The sequence below is a fragment of the Chionomys nivalis genome, chromosome 12 (genome assembly GCF_950005125.1).
Source record: "Chionomys nivalis chromosome 12, mChiNiv1.1, whole genome shotgun sequence".
NCBI classification, from domain to species: domain Eukaryota; kingdom Metazoa; phylum Chordata; class Mammalia; order Rodentia; family Cricetidae; genus Chionomys; species Chionomys nivalis.
Window position 1 is genome coordinate 60,618,135 of NC_080097.1, and position 16,430 is coordinate 60,634,564.

Genomic DNA, 16,430 nt, shown 5'->3' on the forward strand with positions numbered 1-16,430 from the left:
GCCTCCAGAATGCTGGGATAATAGGCAGGAGTCACCACGCTGGCTAGAGAAGACCAGCTCTTGACGTCACAAGCATTTTATTTAGAGAGAGATAACTTGTTCTGTATGTGTTGTGTGTGCTGTTTGCACTAAGCAGGGTGTCCTAGCTGCTTTAAGACAGGGTCTCTTCAAAAGCCGGAAACCCCTGCTTCAGCTAGGCTATGGGGTCTCAGGATCTGCCTGTCTCCATTCCTCCAACGACAGAGTTACAGGAAAGTGTAGTCACGTCAGCCAATTTATGTGGGTGCTGGAGATTTAAACTCAGTTCCTCGTGCTTATGAAGAAAGCACCCCACACACACACCCCAGACAGGGTTTCTCTGTGTGTCTTTGGCTGACCTGGAATTGACTTTGTAGACTAGGTTGGCTTCTAACTCACAGAGATCCGCCTATCCTGCCTCCTGAGTGCTGGGATCAAAGGTGTGCGCCACCACTGTCAGTCTAAGAAAGCATTCCTACTCACTGAGATACCACACGGTCACCCCTGGTTTTTGTTTTGTTGTTGTTGTTGACAGAATTTCATGACATTGAACTTGATGTGTAACTGATGAAATCTTGAATTTTTTTAAAGATTACTTTTAATGAGCTGGAGCAATGGCTGAGCTAGTGGCATGCCCCTTGAATCTCAGCAGAGCTAAGCAGAGAGACCCTGTCTCAAACAAACAAACAAACAAACAAACAAACAAAAAAGCCTGGCTCCTATTCCAGAGGACCTGGGTTTGATCCCAACACCACTCTGAGGCCATGGCTCACACCTGATGCACAGTGCACAGACACACATGAAGGCAAACACTCACATACACACAAACAATCTATATCTATCTGTCCGTCCATTTTTTTTAAAGATTTATTTATTTATTATGTATACAATATTCTGTCTGTGTGTATCCCTGCAGGCCAGAAGAGGGCACCAGACCCCATTACAGATGGTTGTGAGCCACTATGTGGCTGCTGGGAATTGAACTCAGGACCTCTGGAAGAGCAGTCAGTGCTCTCAACCTCTGAGCCATCTTTCCAGCCCTGTCCGTCCATTTTTTATTTAATTAAAAAATTTTGGGGCTGGAGAGATGGCTCAGAGGATAGGAGCACTGGCTGCTCTTCCAGAGGTCCTGAGTTCAATTCCCAGCAACCACATGTTGGATCACAACCATCTGCAATGAGATCTGTCACCCTCTTCTGGTGTGCAGGCATACATGAAGGCAGAATGTTGTATACATAATAAATAAATAAATCTTAAAAAAAAATTTTTTTTGGAGACAGTTTTACTGTGTAGCCCTGGTTGTCCTGGAACTCACTCTGTAGACCAGGCTGGTCTTGAACTCACAGAGATCCTCCTGCTTCTGCCTCCTGAGTGCTGGGATTAAAGGCGTGTGCCACTCCCCCACCCAGTGTCTTTGAGCTATATGTAGTTGACATACATTAAAACTTTCTACATTAAAGTTGATAATTTATTTTAAATTCCTGTTTATTTATTTAAAGGCAGAGTATCGCTACGTAGCCCTGGTTGGCCCAAAGCTCATTATGTAGACCAGACTTAATTCAGATTCACGGAGAACTGCCAGCTGGAATTAAAAGTGTGCATCACCACGCCTGTCAAAGTCTACAGTTTGATGGGTTTTAATACACATAAAGACCCGTGAAACAATTTCTTTAGAAGGTTTACTTATGGCCTTTAAACTCCTTTTCTCCCAGCCTTTCCCTACTCGCTCCCATACTGTGGCAATCACCGATCTGCTTTCTGTGTCTGTTTTGACTTTTACATTGGTGCATCATTTAACGATGTGCTGGTTTGAATTTGAATGAGAATGGCCACCATGTGCTTAGTCACTGGGGAATGGAGCTGTTTGGAACTCACTGGGGGTGGGTCTGAGGTTTCCAAGAGCCCAGGACAGGCCCAGGTCTCTTGCTGTCCGCCTGAGCAGAAAACCAACCAATCCCTGAACATGAGATCTCGCCAATCTGAAATCTGACCAATTTCTACGCTAAAAAAAAAATCTCCTCCCTGGAAAAACTCCATCCCTAAGAAGCCCTCTATAAGCCCCGTACCTGTTCAGTTTGCTGCTGCCTTTCCCACCTCTGCAGAGGCAGACACCCTCCTGGATTCTTCCCTCCCAGTAAATCTCTTGAATGAGATTTGGGCAAGGACCAGATCAGAGACCCAGCCTGGGCAGAGCAGAGCAAAGCTGTAACACTTTCTTGGTGGGAAAACTTTTCCCTAGCAACACCGAGTTGTTACACTCCTCCACCGGAGCAGAACTGTTAGAGCTTCACCAGGAAAGCCCTCCCCTGCTCCCTGCTGGAGCAGGGCTGTCACACTGGGGAAATCTTTCCCCAGAGCAGGGCTGTAAGTTCTACACTTACTGTGACCTGCAGTACTTCTGACTGGAGATTGCCAGAATACTCTTCCATCTGAGCTGCAGTGCTTATCTTTTCCCTGTTATATATTATGTCCAGTGACTCCCCCCCCCCCATTTTTTTTTTTTGGAGACAGGGTTTCACTGTGTTCTATAGTCCTGGCTTTCCAGAATCTCATCACTCTGTAGAGCCGGCTGGCCTCCAACTCAGAGATCTGACTGCCTCTGCCTTGCAAATTCTGGCATTAAAGGCATACACCACCACCTCCCAGCTGACTTTTTTTTTTTGTTTTGTTTTTGTTTTTGTTTTTCGAGACAGGGTTTCTCTGTAGCTTTGGTGCCTGTCCTGGAACTAGCTCTTGTAGACCAGGCTGGCCTTGAACTCCCAGAGATCCGCCTGCCTCTGCCTCCCGAGTGCTGGGCAGCTGACTATTTTTTACAAACAGTAAGCAAAGCACCATCTCAGCAAGTCCTGCCAGGCACCTACATGCCGAAGGACCGTGCGTTTAGAATGGGAGAGGACTTGGGGGGAAACACAATGTGTGGTCGTGGCAATGTGTGCTTTGTCAGTAACCTGGTGAAAACAGAAAGTCACTTTACCCCAGACCTACTGCCGGTGTTTCCCTCTCCTGGGAAAGAATGTCAGTGGAGTGGATATTGGTAGCTGATGGCTGTAGATGTCTTTTTTCCCCCTCTTTGCTATTTTTGGGACCTGCCACTCAGCTCCCAAGTAAATACACAGATACATAGGGACTTATTCTTACTTATGAATGCCTGGCCTTATCTTGGCTTGTTTCTTTTCTTAACTTATTCTATCTTTTGTCTCTGGGCTTTAACTTTTCTATATTCTACATTCCTTCCTTTCCTTTTTCCTTCCTTTCCTCCTTATTTCTTTCTCCAAGTCTGGCTGTCTAGCTGGGTGACTAGCCTCCAGAGTCTTCCTCTCCTTCTCCTTCCCCCTCCCTCTTCTTGTTCTTCTTGTTCTCTCTGCCTGGCAGCCCCGCCTGTTTCTCTCTTCTGCCTAGCTATTGGCTGTTCAGCTCTTCAGTAGATCAGTCAGGTGTTTTAAACGGGCACAGCAACACGGCTTCGCAGAGTTATCTGCAACAAAAGAATACAACACATCTTTGCATCATTAAATAAATGTGCCACAGCATAAACAAGTGTGACACATCTTCAATAATATTCCACAGCAGATGGCTAACATCAAAGTTTACGGTTCTGATATCTTCCTTTGGGGGCTGTTTTCTTCTGTGAGGCAGTTGGGAACTTGTTAGGTAGTTGAGAGCGCTGACTTTTTTCCTTGCCTATCCTTGTTCTCTGCTCAGTGGGTTAGTGGTGGTGAAACATCCTTGGCCCTCTTCTCAGGATGAGCGGCAAAGGCCAGAGCTTGCAAACAACTCTCCACTGCTGACCCCCAGCAGCATCAGTTGCAAGGCAGTACTGTAATCGCATTAAACCCAATGGGGAGATACCCTGGCAGCTGGGAGCCAAGGCTACCACAAAGTCACAGTGCACCACGAACCTTACCAAGCACTCGTGCGTCTCGAGGGACTTGCAAGGAATGGCTCGGGGAGCTCCACTACTGAGGAGACAAACAGCCAGTGTGGTCAAAAAAATGGGGAGGGGACAGCTGTGACTCTGGAGAAGCAACTAGAACATAAGGTGGGCGCTCTTTTTTTCCTTTTTGTTTTTTTAAGACAGGGTTTCTCTGTGAAATAGTCCTGGTTGTCCTGGAACTCCCTCTGCAGAACAGGCTGGCCTCGAACTCACAGAGATCCACCTACCTCTGCCTTCCAAGTGCTGGGATTAAAGGTGTGCGCCACCACTGCCGGGCCGAGGTGGGTGCTCTTAACCTCTGAGTCATCTCTTTAGCCCTCCACCCTTTTTGAGACGAAATCTGAACTCTCTATAGAGACCAATTGAAAGAAAATGGTCCCCAAAGGGAGTGGCACCATTAGGAGATTGGAGTGGGTGTGGCCTCGTTTGAGGAAGTGTGTCACTCTGAAGATGGGCTTTGAGGTCTCATATACACTTAAGCCACATTCTTGAGTCAAGATGTAGGACTCTCAGCTACTTCTCCAGCACCATGTCTGCCCGCATGCTGTAAATGGAGGTAGAGTTTTTCTTTTGTTCTGACTGAGCCTGGTCCCAAATAATCACACAAAAGCTTATATTTATTACAAAATATTTGGTCTATACTTCAGGCTTATTACTAACTAGCTCTTGCAACTCAAATTAACCCATTTCTATTAATCTACTTTTTGCCATGTGGCTTTGTGGCTTTACCTGCTTTCCAGCATCTTCCTTCTCCAGTGGCTGACTTGCCTCTTTCAACCCCGCCCTTCTTTCTCCCTGGATCTCTGTTTGGCTTTCCCACCTGACCTTATTCTGCCTTGCTATAGGCCAAAGTAGCTTCTTTATTGACCAATGAGAAGAGTCCATATTCACAACATACAGAAGGATTATCCCGCAGCAGTATGCCACCATGTTGCTCCATGAAAATAATTGACTAAATCTCTGAAAATGTAAGCCACCCCAATTAAATATTCTTCTAAGAGTTACTGTGGCCATGGTCTCTCTTCACAGCAATAGAAACCCTAACTTAGGCAACCAGGCTGGTCCCGAACTCACAGAGATCCGCCTGCCTCTGCCTCCCAAGAGCTGGGATTAAAGGTGTGCGCCACCACCACACCCTACTTTAGGGGTGGTTTTTTAAAGACACGTTTTTATAGGATTGGTGTATTGTGGGGCTCAAGAGATGGCTCAGTGGTTAAGACAGCTTGATATTCTTCCAGAGGACCTGAGTTCAATTCCCAGTACCCATGTTAGATGGCTCACAACTGCCTGTAGGAATTCAGTGCTCTCTTCTGATCTCTGTGGGGACCGCACACAGCTGGTATCCACTCAGACATACACATTGAAGCAGTCCCTTCATCCTGCAGGACCTTTGTATTAGAAAAACATGATAGATGAGACGAGAGAGACAGATCAGTGCTGGACACCTTTCATCTTTCCCCAGCACCATAGCAGAACTGTTTTCATTTCTGTTCACAGGCTGCCAGCTACCAGATCTACTTTCTGGATTTAATCTAGGGAGCGTACATCCCTACAGCTGTTTACAAGTCTAAGGGTTGGGAGACAAGGTAGGCTGTGTGATATTGTAAGACTTGCTCACCTCAGAAGCATCCGGTAGGTAAGCCATATATCCCACCCAACCTGGAACCGCCAGTACTACATGCCAGCCTGGGAACAGGTAATACCAGAGTAAACAAGGCCGTCTGTTGGGCTAATTGCTCCAGAGTGGCAAGTACGTTTAACTCTCTGTGTGACCTGGATGTGGAAAGGCTTCTGGTTTTGCCTCTTAGGTCAGCAACCTTGACATATCAGCAGGAGTCCCAGTACACACTAGGTTGCTGTTGCTGTTGCTGTGACAGACTAATGAGGAAAAGCTCTCTGTAGCCGCTTGATCGGAGAGCACATGTGTGCACGTCGGGGCGGGTGCTGTCTGAGCTCGAGTAGTAGCTGAGGTCTGGCACCCTTGAGTCTGAGACCTTGAGTTGGGAGATTCCTGATACTTGATTGAGTACTGAAACTTAATTGTCCTTAGAGATAAATTAAAAGCCTGGGGATCTTTTTGGCTTTCAATTTGTTTCTCGTTTATGTATGTCAGTGCTGAGATTGAACCCAAGGCTTTGTGCATTGTGCATTCAAGGCAAGCACTCTACCCATAGGCCCCACGTGTCTTCCTCCTATTAATTAATTAATGTTTGTTTTTTCAAGACAGGGTTTCTCTGTGTAGCTTTGGAACCTGTCCTGGAACTCGTTCTGCAAACCAGGCTGGCCTCAAACTCAGAGAGATCAGCCTGCCTCTGCCTCCCGAGTACTGGGATTAAAGGTGTGCACCACCACCACCCAGCTTGTAGTTTTAATTTTTGAGACATAGTCTCACTCTGTAGCCTTGACTGGCTTGGAGCTCCCTCTGTAGACCAGGCTGGCCTTCTGTAGACCAGGCTGGCCTTCTGTAGACCAGGCTGGTCTTTCACTCACAGAGATCCGCTTGAATCTGCCTCCCAGGTGTTTGGATTAAAGGCTCATGCCTCCACATCCCCAAAAGATTTCATTTTATTTTGTCAGATTTATTTTATGCGTGTGAGGGTTTTTGCTTGTATGTATGTCAGTTTCCCAGATGCTCTGAGAGGTCGGAAGAGAACATCAAGACAGATCCCTGGAACTAGAGTTAGAGACAGTAGTGAGCCACTGTATGGGTACCAGGGGACTGAGCTCTGTTCCTCTGCAAGAACCTTACTCTTTGAGCCACCTCCCCAGGCCCCAAAGATCTGACTTTTCATCACGCGCGTGTGTGTGTGTGCGTGCGCGTGCGTGCGTGCGTGTCTGTGTGAATAAATGACATATATGTGTGTGTGTGTGCCCTAGGAGGCCAGAGGCATCAGATACTCTGCCTGTGGAGTTACAAATAGTGATGAAAATTGGTTGGGTCACCTGGAAAAGTAATACTCTCTTAATTTCTGAGTCACCTCTCCAATCCCTGTATACTTACTTTGAAAACAACCCAGCAGACTAGATTTCTTGCAGGTCGATAGTCTTTTTTCATTGTTTAGGGTCTCAGTGGAGCTGGAGGAATGGAAAGTGATTGTCACCGTATTGGTTAGATGTAGTGATATTTCCTTTGTATTTTAATAAATAAAGCTTGCCTGAAGATCAGAATGCAAAACAGCCACACTGGTCAGCCATACAGGCCAGGCAGTGATGGCACACACATTTAACCCCAGCAGCCACACTAAATTAGCCATAGAGGCTGGGCGGTGGTGGTGCACGCCTTTAATCCCAGCACTAGAGAAGAGTATAAGGCAGGATGAGACACAAACTCACTCTCTTTCAGTCTGAAGATTTCATAGAGGTAAAACTCTCTGGTAGTGTGTCTGCTTTGCTTTTCTGATGTTCAGGTTGAACCCCAGTATCTGTCTCTGGGTTTTTATTATTCGTGCAACAGTTAGACAGGTCCTGTTCAGGGAACCATTATGGAGCAATGGAAAATTGAGGCTACATTTCCTGGGAACAGAAAGTTTGTGCCATAGCAAGGATTTGCTTGGGTGAGCAGTTGTGCTGAGGATATTGGGGCTGAGGAAAGTTAAATGGGCTTGGAGAATCTGTGTGGCCAGGGAGATGGTTCCTGATCCTGAGTGTGCCAAGGAGCCCTGCAACAATTGAACTTGCTGGTCGACCTGTGACAGTTGGCCAAATGACTAAGAGGGTGGATGATGGCACAGACATCACTTTTCTGATGGGGACCAGGGACCAGATCTGGTGTCAGCAGGTAGATATTTGTAGCTTGTGGCCAAACTGGCGGAAGGTAGAGCGTTCCCGCCAGGTGAGGAACATGGGGGGGGGGTTGTAGATGGAGACCTGGGACTAAGCTCCTGCCACTGCTGTCGTTTATATCTGAGTGGAGCAGTTCCCCTGGGCGCTGACCCCAGTGGATCCTTTCTTTACAGGGTCTTTCGGTGCATCCCTGGCTGTCCTGGAACTCTGTATAGACCAGGATGACCTCGAACACACGGAGATCCGTCATGTCCTGTTTGCACACTGTGAAGATGGGTTGCTGTCATTGGTGTAATAAAGAGCTGAATGGTTAATAGCTAGGCAGGAGAGAGGATAGGTGGGCTCTCCAGGGGTGGAGTGGGGGTGGAGGACTCTGGGGAAAAGGCTTTAATAGCCAACAAGAGATGGAAGAAGAAACGAGGTACAGGATGGAGAAAGGTAACACCACATGGTATGACATAGATGAATATAAATGGATTAATTTAAGTTTTAAGAGCTAGTTGGGAACAAGCCTAAGGTAAGGCCAAGCTTTCAGAATTAATAATGTTTCTCTATCGTTGTGAGCTGGTGGTCCAAAGAAAATATGACCACAGAGACCTCCTGCTTCTGCCTCCTGAGTGCTGGGATTAATGGTGTGTGTCTCTTCACCTGGCTTACCCATGTGGCTCTAACTGGCAGATTTACTAGAACTGGGAGAGGGAGAGAAGGGTTGGGCCTAGACAGAAAGGATGCTGTGTGCTCACTCTACCTCTCTGTTTTAGCTTTGATCAGCTCTGAACATCATCACTCAGGCAGTTCCTTCCCAGTGCTCCCAGCTCTCCAGCCTATACACAGCGCAGACACAGGGGCCTCAGGATTGGATCATTTATTCCAGTTATTCTCATTCTCATGGTCTCTGTCTCAGCTCCCATCCAGCAGTTTTCTTACTGCATGTAAGCAGCAATCAGGGACAGCACCCCACCTCCTAAGGTTCCCTTGGGCTTCTCAGCGCTTGGACGGCACCCCACTTCCTAAGGTCCCCTTGGGTTTCACAGCGCCCAGACGGCACCCCTCCTCCTAAGGTCCAATTGGGTTTCACAGCGCCCAGACGGCACCCCACTTCCTAAGGTCCCATTGGGCTTCTCAGCGCCTGGACGGCACCCCTCCTCCTAAGGTCCCATTGGGTTTCACAGCTCCTTTTTATGGACTTTCCTACTGCCTTTCCTTCCATTTTGAGGACCAAGCCATTCTGAGGGCAAGGCCATCTGAAGAATGGGGACCTCTTTCATTTATTTAGTATTTAGATTTATTTATTTTAATTTTGTGTCTGTGATGTTTTGGCTGCATGTCTGTCTGAGTGCCACGTGTGCCCAGTACCCACAGAGGCCAGATCTCCTGGGACTGGAGTTGCAAAGGGTTGAGCTGCCACGGGGGTGCTAGGAATCGAACACTGATCCTCTGGAAGAGCAGTCTATATAGTCTTAACTGCCGAGCCATCTCTCCAGTCCCATGGGGCCACTTTTAGACACCAAGAGCCATGCACCTCTGGGAATGAACTCTGCTTAACACAGTGTCTGGATGAGGAGAATGGGGTCTACACCTCCACTACACATGTCTGTCCCCGCGTATCGTCTCCAAAGATGACGACATCCCAGCCGTTTCTTCATTTCCCCCTGTTGCTAAGATCATGATCAGTAACTAAGGAAACTAGCCTTTATCCTATAGGCTATCAAGAAAAGCCTGTAGGACTTCTGAATGGAAAAGATATTGGAACACGGGGTTGTGCTTTGACACCATGGACCTGTGTATCCATCCAGAAGCCTGCTGTAGGCTGGGCTTCCTCTTCTGCCAAGCAATTGGTGCCTAGGGGGATCTGAGGAGTTTAGTGAAAGGTGGGATCTGTCTTCCTTCCTGTGCACACTTGCCCTTCTTCATCAGCCCGACATTTGACCCAGAGTCGGAGGGCTGAGTGGGGCTGCCATTCTCCATTACCTGCTGTGTCTCTCCGGTGGCCTCAATCCTAGCAGCTAAAGCCATCCCTTCTTCTCTGTGAGCTCTTCCCACTGTATGTTAAACCAGGGGTCCACATCCATGCATACAAACATGGCGAGATTTCCACAACAGGCCGACTGGCTCCCCTTGCGATGGCTCTTGTCCACCTGGGTGTGGTCTTAGTTGGGATACCTATCTGATGTTAACTTCTGCGCTAAAATCTTGATGGTTAGGGTGTTAAAAGCTTTGGTAAACCGGGCGGTGGTGGCGCACACCTTTAATCCCAGCACTCGGGAGGCAGAGGCAGGCGGATCTCTGTGAGTTCGAGACCAGCCTGGTCTACAAGAGCTAGTTCCAGGACAGGCTCCAAAACCATAGAGAAACCCTGTCTCGAAAAACCAAAAAAAAAAAAAAAAAAAGCTTTGGTAATACCATTTCACCCTCTTCGTTGTGCTTAGTCCTTAGGAAGAAGAGTGGACAAAGGTTTCACACCCACGTGGAGTTTCCCATTGGCATCTGGGTTTACATTCTCAACCTCCTGGTTCCCTCCATTATTTTAACCGTCTTTGCACACTTTGACACTTCCCAGTCTCTTCCTCGGGGCCTAAGGACAAATCTTGTCTTTCCACCAGGTGGCAGTGTGGTGCTCTGCGAGCCAGAGACGTCCCTCAGTTTAGGCTCCTTACCCAGATTGCCTTTAGGCCCTACTTTTGACCTGTAGTGAGAATCCCAGCTCAGTATCCAAAAAGGCTTGGGCATTGTACAGCAGGGCTCCCATACTTAATTGATGTCTACAACTGTTTCCTCTTTGTAAAAAGTTTGTGGGGTGTAGGTGTGTCCTCTGGAAGAACAGTATGTACCCTTGATCTCTTACCTATCTCTCCAGCCCCTACAGCTGCCTACTAACCTAATTGTAGATGGAGAATTGGAACTTAACCCCAACCCTTGCTTTTCGTGTAGCGCTACCTGGGATAACAGATTTGGAAGCCAGTAAAGCCCAGAGCATTGAGTGTTCCAGGACTAGGTCTGCTCAAGAGAGGGGCATCCTCCTCTTTCTGCTTTGCATGGCAGGGTTAGGAGCCAACCTAAAGGAGAGGACCTGAATTCAGGGGCAGGGCTCTGTGGGGTTCCTCCATTCTTTACTGATCTCTATGGCAACAGAATGCTAAGACTTTATCATGCTAAAAATATGGATAATTGCCGTTAGCTTTTAATTTGTCAGTTCTCAGGCTTCTGGGTGGGGTGATGCTTATGTGGAGAGGTTAGCCTCTGGAATTGCTTTCTGCGCTAAATCACGAAGTACCAGGAGCTGGCTGCTGACATAGGTTAGCTCTGACTGGACTTGGTTAGCTCCTGACTCTTGGTCGGCAATCTCACCTGTGGCTATTCTTCTCCCCGCCCCCTCCCCTGCTCAGTCATATTCTACTTTACCCTATGGGAAGGGAACAAAAGAACGCTATTTTGGGGTAGGAGCTGCTGGCTATGGCCCAGTCCCCTAGAGTTATTGATTTGGAAGCTAATGTGTCTTGAGTGGTGCCAGGGACCATTTTCTGTTAGTCATCCTGGGGCCATGAACCTGAGCCAAGGCTGACTTAGACTCTTCTGAAGTATTAGACTCACAGGGCATGTTTCCTGCCCCATTTCTGTTTGACTTCCCTAATGTCCCCATCTCCAGCTAGTTGTCCTTTCTGAACACTGGGTCGTCTACTTCATCCTGTTATTACTCCATCTCAGCGCTTCTTGCGGAGAGAAAGACGAGAAGGGTGTAAGGAAAGCTTCAGGACGACTCTTGCTGTACTTTTACCCCATATAAGGTGGCGATGTCTAGTCGGGAACAGCTGGTGTCATGGCGTGTGAATCAGTGCTGTTACTCATCCCTCCATAGGGGTGGTTAGAGTAGGGGAGGCAGGCAATGAGCAGTTTCTGTCCAGGCTAAGATGGAAGAAACCTCCCTCCAGCTCTCCCACCTGAGTAAGGGTGGGTGGGACTGTGACCCAGATCCTTTCCCAGCAGGGTGAGAATTTTTTTCCCCATGAATTCTCAGTTCTAAATAGGCTTCTCACTTGACTTTGGGCTGTTGTAAGTTGGCTTACTATTGTTTTGATTAAACACTATCCGCAAGCAACTTGGGGAGGAAGGGTTTTATTTCTTCAATGACGTCATCCACCATTGAGGGGAGATAAGGCAGGCGCTTGAAACAGAAACCACAGAGGCACGGCTTTCTGGTTTGCTTCCCTGGTTTGCTCAGCTTCGTCTCTTATACAGGCCAGGCCTATTTATCTAAGGATGGCATGACCTACAGCAGGCTGGGCCCTCCTACCTAAACTAGCAATTGAGAAAATGCTTCAAAGACATAACTAGAGGCCAGTCTGATCCAGATAATTCTTCAGTTGAACTTTCCTCTTCCTGGGCGTGTGAAGTGGCTGGCCAGACTAACCAGGGCAGTCTCATAGTCTATGTTCACATCTCCTCTAAGGCAGCCACTACACATGTATGCTGTGTGCCGGGGCTGGAGAGCTGGCTCAGCACGGAAGAGAACTTCCTGTTCTTCCAGGGACCTGACTTTGATGCCTACCTAGCACCATGGTGCATAGCTCACAACTGCTTGTAACTCCAACTCCAAGGGATCTGATGCCCTTTTCTGACTTCCTAGGGTACCCCACACACATGTAGCACACACACACACACACACACACACACGCACGACAAATCTTTAAAAACTATGTTCTTTTGTTTGAGACAAAATTTTGCTGTGTAGCTTGACTGCCCTCAAACTCATAGCAGTCCTACGCCAGCCTCTTTAAAAGTTTTTCATTTTATATGTATGGGTACTTTGCCTACATGTATGTCTGTGTACCATGTGTGAACCTGGTGCCTGAGGAAGCCAGAAGAAGGGATCCTCTGGAACTGGAGTTAAAGATGGTTATGAGAGCCGGGCGATGGTGGCGCACGCCTTTAATCCCAGCACTTGGGAGGCAGAGGCAGGCGGATCTCTGTGAGTTCGAGACCAGCCTGGTCTACAGAGCTAGTTCCAGGACAGGCTCCAAAGCCACAGAGAAACCCTGTCTCGAAAAACAAAAACAAAACAAAACAAAAAAAACAAACAAAAAAAGATGGTTATGAGACACCATGTGGGTGCTGGGCACCAAACTCAGGTCCTATGCCAGAACAGCCAGTGCTCTTAACTGCTGAGTCATCTTTTCAGCCTCTTGAGTTCTGAGATTACAGGGATGGTTCCCTAGGCTGGGCTTCTGCTGTGTGTTTGTGTGTGTGAGCATGTGCATGTATAGACAGAGCCTCACACTGTAGTCCAAAGCCTGCATAGAATTCACTGTGTAGCCCAGGCTGGCTCCCAGCTTGCTGCAATTGACAAGTGTTGGCTTCCCAAATGCTGAGTTTACAGCTGTTTGCCGCTCCGTCTGGCTTGCTGTATTTTCTGTCTGTTTGTTTTGAGTCAGAGTCTCACTATGCAGTCCTGGCTGTCCTAGAATTTGCTATGAATAGTAGGCTAGCCTCAAACTACAGAGATTCACTTGCCTGTTTCCCAAGTATTGTTGGGATTAAAGGTGCGCACCATCTTGCACTGCTAAGAGAATAATTCTAACCACTGTGCTTATTCACTTAATCTTCACAACTGGCTGAGGAAAATTGTCTTTTCTACAGTGTAAACAAGGAAACAGGTGTGAATAGATTAACTTTAAAATGTTCTGTGGATTTAATAAAAACTTCACCAGCAAGAGATATAGAGAGACAACCAGACAGCGATTTGCCCCACAATCTGTTGGCAGATTTGATTCCAATCGGTCTGGTTTAAGATCCTCTAACTAGCCAGTAATTCGTGCCGCACGCCTTTAATCCCAGCACTAGGGAGTCAGAGGCAGGTGGATCTCTTGAGTTCGAGAAGCCTTGTGGCCACGGGGCCAGTGTCACATTTATCTACGTCTACTGCTCTTGGTTGACTTTGTGTGTGAGTGCATGTGTGTGCGTGCGTGCGTGCGTGCATGTGTGTGTGTGTGCATGCACGGGGGGGGGAGCTTGGGGAGTCAGTTCTCTCCTTCCACAGACTTCAAATTCAGATCTTCAGGGATGGCAGCAGAGGCATTTATCTACTGAACCAATGCCCAGCTCCTCCCCCGCCCTGTGCCGTGGATTAATCCAGGACCTCAGCACGTGATAAATGGGCATTCGCGCACTAAGCTCCACCCTCTGCTGATCAAAATCCAGTCCTGCACGAACACAACTCCTAACTGGAGTTACTATGGCTTCCCAGTGTTGTCCTATCCTGGGCCTCATTCTGTGGTTAGTTGCTGGTGAGTTTTGTTGTTTTGTTTATGAGCTGATGAGTTTAATGAGTGTTATGTTATGGATGGGTGAGGGGTTATTTACAGAAGCACGGGTACCTCACCTTAGCTACACCACTGAGGAAAATGTCTCTCTTTTCCCCAGCAAATATTAACTACCTATAGCTCCCCTCATAAGCACTTTTCTGTGGTTTGTGTGTGTGTGTGCATGCATGTGCGTGCATGCGTTCAAGTGGCTATGCATGCCTGTGCACGTGTGTAGAGACTAGAGAATGGCCCAGGATCCTGTTCTATCACTCTATGCCTTATTCCATAGAGATATGGTCTCCCACTGAACACAGGGCTAAGCTGCCAGCCAATAATTGTCTGTGTGTATGTGTGTGTGTGTGTGTGTGTGTGTGTGTGCTGGAAGATGGGGTAACACGTGTGGGGGTCAGAAGCACAACTTGTGGGAGTCAGTTCTTTCTTTCCACTACTATGTTGGCACTGGGCATCAAACTCTGGTTGTCAGGGATATTACCAAGGGGACCGCCTCACTGGACCATTTTGAATTTTTGAGGTACAGTTTTATGGCAGCCCAGGCTGGCCTCAAACATTCAGCAGGAGTCCTGCCTCGGCCCCTGAGTTTTGGGATTACAGGTGTGAGCATTTACAGTTCTCTGCAAATTATTCTTCAATAATTATAGTCTGCTTAAGATGTACACATCTTTTTCATTATGTCTTCTGCTACGTGCACAGGATATGGATATGTCTGTTGGACTGATTCCCTCTCAAAGTTAGAGGCAGGCTTTCCAAAAACTCCCTTCTAGCTTTGTTTCCCCCAGAAGCTTCAGCCATTCCTTTTCCTCCAGGAGAGAGGATACATCGCTACTGTTTTTGGTGTTACCATGGTAGCTTGTGATACTTCTAAAGTGCTGCTTGCCATCCACCAGAGACTGATATTTCCATGGCAACCAGGTGAAGGCACTTGCTGGATGAGCTGGATACAGGAAGGAATTTGGTCTGAGTTGTGTGTCTGAATCTTCTAGCTCCGGTCTTCCTTTCTCCTTGTTTGCAGCATCCAGAGCTGGCTTGCTTTTGCGACTTTTTTTTCCTGTTTTATTTTTTATTTTTTTTTCGAGACAGGGTTTCTCTGTGTTACTCTAGCTGTCCTGAAACTTGCTCTGTAGCCCAGGGTGGCCTTGAACTCATAGAGATCCACCTGCCTCTGCCTCCTGAGTGCTGGGATTAAAGGCTTACTTCACCACCAGCTTCAAAACCACTTTTAAAGCTGGGTGTTCTGTTGCCTGTTCCAGATGATCGGGAGTCCTGGGCAGTCGGCTGAGGTCACCGCAGAGCCATTAGGCACTGTTGTTTTTAGAGCAATGGGTAGATGGACGAGGCCGCCTGAAGACTGGAAAGGATCCAGTCAGCGTTGGCTTAGGAAGGCGAAACCATGACCTTGGAAATCAGACACTCGTCAAATGTGTGCCAGCGTTCTAGAAAGTATACTTCCCAGTCAGTGCTTGAGCATTCAGAAGGCTCAGTGTTTAGGTAGAGGATGCTGGAGTTTAGCTTCCTCTTCAGCCTCACAGTGAAGACAGTTAGCCTATGATAGCCCTGCAGAAAAACGCCGCCTGCAGGGTCATTCGCAGGCACCCAGAACTGCATGTTTCAGGGTCCTCTTCTGTCGCCAGTAGCTGACTAAGCTCAAACCTTTCATTTATCTCAGATTAAAGGGAAATGTGGTCATGCCTATTTCATCGATGTGTTTGTTCTGAGGATAAAGAGAGACGCTCAGTACACAGCGTTGAGAATGTGCTAGTCTGGTACGGTCGTCGTCCCCTCCTCTGGATGCTCGCTCAGTTGACTGCCCACTGAACATCATTCTCCCTTCATAAAATACGCAAAATATCTGGGTGGTGGTGGCGCACGCCTTTAATCCCAGCACTTGGGAGGCAAAGGCAGGCGGATCTCTGTGAGTTCGAGGCCAGCCTGGTCTATAGAGTGAGTTCCAGGACTGTTTCACAGAGAAACCCTGTCTCAACAAAACAATACAAAACAAAAAAGAGAATACTCAAAATTTACAAGGAGAGAAGGGTGGATGGGGAATATGAAATTAATGAGTTTCGGTTACAATCTCAAGTTCTGTATGTGTACAGCCAGACTAATTGATAAAAAAACAAATCCCACTAACCTGACCATTCTATGCCTGAAACTCTGTACAGGCAGATCACAAGGAAGGCTTTGAAAACTCAAGGTAAAGCCCACCTCATATCTCGTGTCTGCTTTGGTTGACCATGAAGGAAGAAGTCTAGAGTACTATTACCGTCCTTTTCTAGGAGCCTGCGCACCTTCCACAAACATACAGCGCTGCCTGTAAGTTCCCAGAGCCTGGTCCTACCCTGGCAAATTTTTTCTATTTGTTTTGGTTTTTAGAATTA